This window comes from Saimiri boliviensis, chromosome 9 (genome assembly GCF_048565385.1).
Source record: "Saimiri boliviensis isolate mSaiBol1 chromosome 9, mSaiBol1.pri, whole genome shotgun sequence".
Taxonomy (NCBI): Eukaryota; Metazoa; Chordata; class Mammalia; order Primates; family Cebidae; genus Saimiri; species Saimiri boliviensis.
The window spans coordinates 20,338,783-20,345,146 of NC_133457.1; positions in this window are offsets into that span (position 1 = coordinate 20,338,783).

The following is a 6,364-nucleotide window of genomic DNA, read 5'->3' on the forward strand; positions in this document are numbered from 1 at the left end:
GCTTGTACCCCAATGGTCTGGCTCGTACAGCATTTATTTATTGTTTCAGAGATGGGAATCAATCCAAATCAATGATAGAGTGGATATAGAAAATGTGGCCTAGATACACTATGGAATACTATGCAGCCATAAAAAAGAATGAGTTCATGTCCTTTGCAGGGACATGGATAAAGCTGGAAACCATCATTCTCAGCAAACTAACACAGGAACAGAAAACCAAACATTACATGTTCTCACTCATAAGTGGGAGTTGAACCATGAGAACACATGCACACAGGGAGGGAACATCACATATTGGGGCTTGTTGGGGAGGTGGGGGACAAGGGGAGGTAGAACATTAGGACAAACACCTAATGCATGCGGGACTTAAAACCTAGATGACGGGTTGGTAGGTGCAACAAACCACCATGCCACATGTATACCTATGTAAAAACCTGCACATCCTGCACATTTATCCTAGAACTTAAAGTAAAATTAAAAAAACAAAACAAAATAAAAAAGCTGGATGCAGCGGCACACACCTGTAATCCCAGCTACTTGGGAGGCTGAAGTGGGAGGATCACTTGATCTCAGCAACATAGGAAGGCTCTGAACAATAGATGGGCTAATGTAAATGTGGTCTTAGAAAGCAAAACAAGCCAGGCTCAGTGGCACATAACTATAGTACCAGCTATTCAGGCGGCTGAGGACTGCAGTAAGCTATGATCTAGCCACTGCACCCTAACCTGGGCAGCAGAGCAGGATGCTATCTCTAAAGAAAAGTGCAAAACAAAATAACAAACATTAAAACCGAAACCATGTGGGCCCTAATTTGCCTTCTGATGTTCCTGCTTGCATTGTGAACTCACTCAGTTCTTGACTTTTCTGAATCTCTTCTGCTTGTGTCTTCAGGTCTGTGGAATTAAAACCACAGTGTGTTCAGGGTACAAATTCTGCAGAGGAAAGCAGAAATCTAAGTTAGAGGTTGTTTTCTGTGAGTTAAGAATGTATTGCTAGAACCCTATTTAGGCTTGGAACATTTGGGTTCTTCAGGTGGAAATTTGTCCCAAAACTGCCACTTCACTGAGGAGATAAAAGCTGCTTTAACAGAGCAGCTTGCATACTTTTCCTGTTCATAGGATGAGGTATGGTTGGGCCCAGTCTAGAGAAAGAGGTAAAATGCCAAAAAGCTTTTCTTGAGATTTAGTGACAGGAATCCCCATTGTCAAGCTAGCTTGGAGCTTTAAGCCTCTGCCCTTAAGATTCTACCACATCAATTCAGAAAACGATTTGCTCTGGATGGGGTGTGGTTCCAAACTTTCATCTGTGGAAACAGGACCTCAGTTACTGTGTGCGTTCAAAGAATGGGCTTCAGGTTTCCTCCCAGCATCTGATTATGTAGTGTAGTGGTTCCCGGGGCTGCTTCTCTGACTCCTGTCAGCCCCTCAGCCTTTGTCCAGGAAGTGGCTCCCAGCTTCTTTCCTGGAAGCACTTTTGCACCAAACCAAAAGGCCTCTCTCATGTCCCCACAGCCCAACCCCGCTCCCAGAGCCAGCGGTGGTTTTAGCATTTGCTTATGGTTTTTCGTCTTTGTTCCTACCCTCTCCTAATTTTAGAGGTATGCCTTCTCCTGTCAGTGGATGCAGCCCAGTGGAATTCCACAGGGATACAAAAATAGTTGCAGGGTGGGGGGTGTCCCTTTTGTTGGTGATTCTAGGCAATACCAAATGAGATATTTAAATAAGCAAAAAGACCTATCTAATCAATCGAATTGCCAGCGAGCAGAGATCACATATTGTTCATTTTTGAATCTCTGGTGCTTAGCCCTGAGCTTGGCACAGAGTAGTGCTCAGCACAATTATTTGTTGAATAAATCCATTTTAGTTTTCTTTTTCTTTGGAGAGATGCTCTGACATGCATTAAGTTTAAACATGGCTGCACAAAGTTGGAAGATGTTTCTGCTTCATAATAGCTGTCACGAATCATGTCCAATGAAAAGGCTCTGGGATCAGGAGGCAAAGGACACACAGTCCAGATCCAGCTCAGCCATTACCCAGGCGGCCCCAGGGTCTCAGCTTCCCTGTGCCTTGGTGTCCTCCAGTGCAACGAGAAGGTCATAGTTTCTGATCTCCGTCCCTCACCGCTGGTTATGAGAATGTGACAAGAACAGACATAAAGAGAGCATACTAGAGGTCCTACTTTTATTATCATTATTATTACTGCATGTAATTGCAGAGTTGAAGTGTTCATAATTACTTTTGACCACCTCAATCTCTCTTCTTCTCCATGAGCCTTCAAGGATCAAAGCCAGGTTCACCTCCTACCTCAGCTGAAGAAATGTCCCTCCTGGTGAGGACTTCTTGCAGCTCAATCATCTGCTTGGTCAGCCAACATTTTCTGCCTCACAGGTGATGACTGAAAAGTTAAGTTGTGGAAGACCGGTTGAAAAACAGTTGTTTGCTGACACAGTGCCTGTGCTTGAAGCCACTCAGAGCAGAAACAGGGTATCCTCACCCTGAGACTGTGCTCCTCAGCAGCATCCTTGAACCAGCTGAAGAGTCCTCAGCCCCAGTTCTTCTGAGAACAGGCCCAGGAGGAGAGGAGATTTGTTAGGGGCAGCCAGCCAGTAGCCAGCAGAGAGGCCAGGAACCGAAGCCTCTTGATTCCAGGCCAGTTTTTCCTCTACTCCCCACACCTCTCACTGGGGACATTGGTAGGTGGTGCTTTGCTTCCTCTTGTATCTTGGTGCAGATGCTGTTGCTAAGGTAACTGGGTAAGCATAAAACAGAAACAGCCCATGGGGTCTTGCTGCCTCCACCTGTGTGCCCAGACAGTTTCCCATCCTGGCCGGAGAGACGCAGTCAGGCTTATTGATCCAGGCCGAGCATCTGTGTTGGAGCCTGGAGAGAAACACCTGATCTGTGTGGCAGCCTGTATTCTCTGAACACTCCTCCTGGATATGTTTTTAGATAAGATGTTGAAGATGAGACAGATGATGAGGAATTGAAATTGCTTGAGTATACCAGTTGTCAGTGTGACACGGCTAAAATTGTCCAGGGCCTGGGTTCTTGGTATATCCTTGGTTTATTCAGGGCATCTGTAGAATAAAAGGGCTGGAAGTATGGCCTCAAGTCTGAATACTGTGTCTAGCTTTCCTGCTGTACCCCAAGATGGGACCCTCCAACTTTCAGACAAGGGCCTTCTTAAAGAGCTATGTGATACTGTGTGGCTGATTTTCTCTTGTTCATGGGAAGGGTTAGCTAAGTAGTGCATTATCTAGGGCCTTCCTTACATCTTTTTCTTAACCTTCCCTTAGCAGGCCCGCCAGAGTTGGTCCCAAAGGAGAGAGGAGAGAGCATATATAAATGAGCCAGTTTGGCTGCAGGGACAGCTCACAGGGTGGTCAGATGATGGAGAGGGACTGAAATTCAGTCTAAGCTGCAGAAAAAGAGAAGTGGGTACAGTTCCTGCATTCCCAAATTTAAGTGGCCCCTGGAAGTTGCAAATACCTGATATCCACATGTAAGGCTGAACTTCACTTAGGGACTTTCTGGCTTAGGATCTCACTGTAACTACATCTCCAGTTTCTTTGGGGTGCACATTGGAGGAGGCAGATTGGTCCTGGTAGCTGGTCGTAGAACTGTGGTCCTTTGAGGTCTGAGAGAAGCGTGAGATGCTGCACGGGGCTAGAAACTCAAACCCTGAAATATGAACACTGCCACCCCTGCAGGTGACCACACACTAACTCACCACCACTCAACAGACACACAAACTTACTATCCACTTTCCAGCCAAATGCAACAGCCAGCTGCTCCCTACATATCCTTTGCTTTTCTACTTCTGTCCTTTGCCATCTCTCTTCACTTAGTGACATCTGTCTTAGAGAGGATACATTGGTTGCAAGTTCAGAGCCCAGCTCATAGGAGCTACGGAAAAGGAGGGCACAGCTGATACTTGGGAATACCTGGAGTCAGGGCCCCAGAGTTCACCACGACTCTTCCACTTTCATCTCTTCTCTCCACTTCTCTCCAGGTGCCTATTTCATTCTCTCTCATGGTGTACTGATGTCTTCCACATTGCAGGAAACACGGCTGCCCAAATCCCTCCCTGCCACACACACATACACGAAGCTCCTGAATTTAACATCTTTAGGCTTTCACTAAAGATGCTGCCAGCTTTAAATCAGAAAATCCCAGGTAAGTCTAATGAGTGGCTGTCCTTGATCAGGCACCCACCACTGGACTATCAGGCAAAGTGGGGCAAGGGCAAGCACATCGCATGCAGCTCCTGTGGGCTGTGTGGAGAGGAGACTTTCATGTGAGAGGAGAGTGGTAGGCAGACAATCCCTCAGACATCTCAGCAAGGCCTCCCTCCAGCTTTAAGGCCCAATTCAACAAAGAGTTCTCCAGAATTCTCTCCAGCTCCACCTGGACTGGAAATAGCCTTCTCCTCCTCTCCACCTCGCAGTGTCTTCACCTGTACCTCCCCGTGCACTGAACACCTGGTGACCGTGTACTCACTATTTGAATAACTTTTATTATACAAATACTAATGTATGTCACTGAAGAAAAAAATGGAAACATAAATAAAGAGAAGAAAATTAAAACTACTAATAATTCTGCCATCTGGAGACAATCACTTAGCATTTGGGGGTGTTAGCAGTTGTTAGATTGATGTCTTTTTTCTCTGCCTACATTCAGCCCTTCAGCATCTCACCTCTCCGTGCTCCCCCAGATTCAGCAAGTGCTTCCCATTAGTGTGGGCTCCCTTTGAGAATGTTAAATAAGCTGTGAATAAAGGAATAAACAAATGGATGAGTAAATAGAAAGTAAGAGAAAAAATTCTCCTACCCAAAAGTTGCCCCAGAGAAGACATCAGGAAGGAAAAAGAAAGGTACCAGTCCTTAGAGGGCATAGACACCCCACCCTCCCCATTCCTTCCCCAGCCTTGTCTGCTCCTATTGGGGCAGAATCAGTGCCAGGAAGTGAGTGGCGCACAGTGAACAGGCCAGGCCTAGACCACAGACATTAGTGAAAATACTGTCAGGGACTGAAGTCGTATCCCTGCCGTGTGACTTGGAAATGCTGCCCACGGCTTAAGGGAAAAGAGGGTTCATGGAAACAACCAAGTCAAGGTCACCACATGCATGCAGTATTTTAGGCTCAGCAAGCAATTTGGCAAATTCAAAGCTGCTCATGAATGGGTTCCAAGAAATCTGATTTTTAGCAGTGCTGTTGACACGGGAGTTGCAACAGCAACCCCCATGACTTGCCCCTCACTGGGTTGAAGATTATCATTGATTTATCTGGAGCAGAAACAGCAGGATTCCACATCACGCCTTGGAAGGCAGCCTGGGCAAAGGCAGAAAATTAACAGATCTTTATTATTTATTCCAATACCACAACTCCCCATGGGTCCGTGCAGTAAAATCACAGGCTCTCTTAACAGGAGTTTCTCCGTGTTTAAGAGGAGCTAGTGTTTGTTTTGCTTTGTTTTATGGGGCATGTCCTTATTCTTAATTACAAAGACAATCCCAAATCACAAATATTCATTAATGACACACCAGTTCAAAACATGTTGCAGGAGATGCAAAATAAGTAGCACAATCTCTCTATTTCATTCATTTGAGCATCAAACATTTATTGAGGCTGTTCTACGTGCCAAACATTGTTCTAGGGACTCAATTTTATAGCACATTACAGTTATTTTCCCTTTTAAAAGTGAAAAGATGAGGTTTAGGGAGGTTAAGCAACTTAGCAAGCTCGCCTGTAATCACACAGTTTGTAAGAGACTTGGGATTAGAATAAAGGGAAAAACCTAACAGTTTGTTATTATTTTTATTATCATTGTGCCATTGATGTAGCCTTAGAAAAACTTAGCCAGTGTTGTATAAGCTTACTTTTCACTAACACACAACCAGCCACAATTCATGCTGGGGAGTAGGAAAGTGGTTTGTGCCCATTTACTCTTCCATTGGTGAACCTCCCAGGAAGAGCTGGTGTGTGCAAAACCAGGTGTCCATGGCCCCTGCTCGGTTCTTATGCACAGTGGTCTGTTGATAGCTGCCCTGCACACAGTCCTGGCACAGGGGTTGATCACAGGCCCACCGCCAGGACAGATGAGCAGGAGGAATGCAAGTTTTGGTCTCCCACCAATGCTTTACTTCTGACTGCTATGTTTTTCCTTCCTATGGAAGCAGCATTTGGGTGCTAAAGGAAAGAACCCTGAATGCTGGAGTCTTACAGGCCAGGGTTTAAAACTCAGCTCAACCTCTTGGAAGTTGTATGAGCTTGGGCACAGCTCTTAGCCTCTCTGAGACTTGAGACTTCATTTTCTCCCCACTAAATGAAAGCAGTACCTACCCTGCAGAGACGTTTAATGGAGG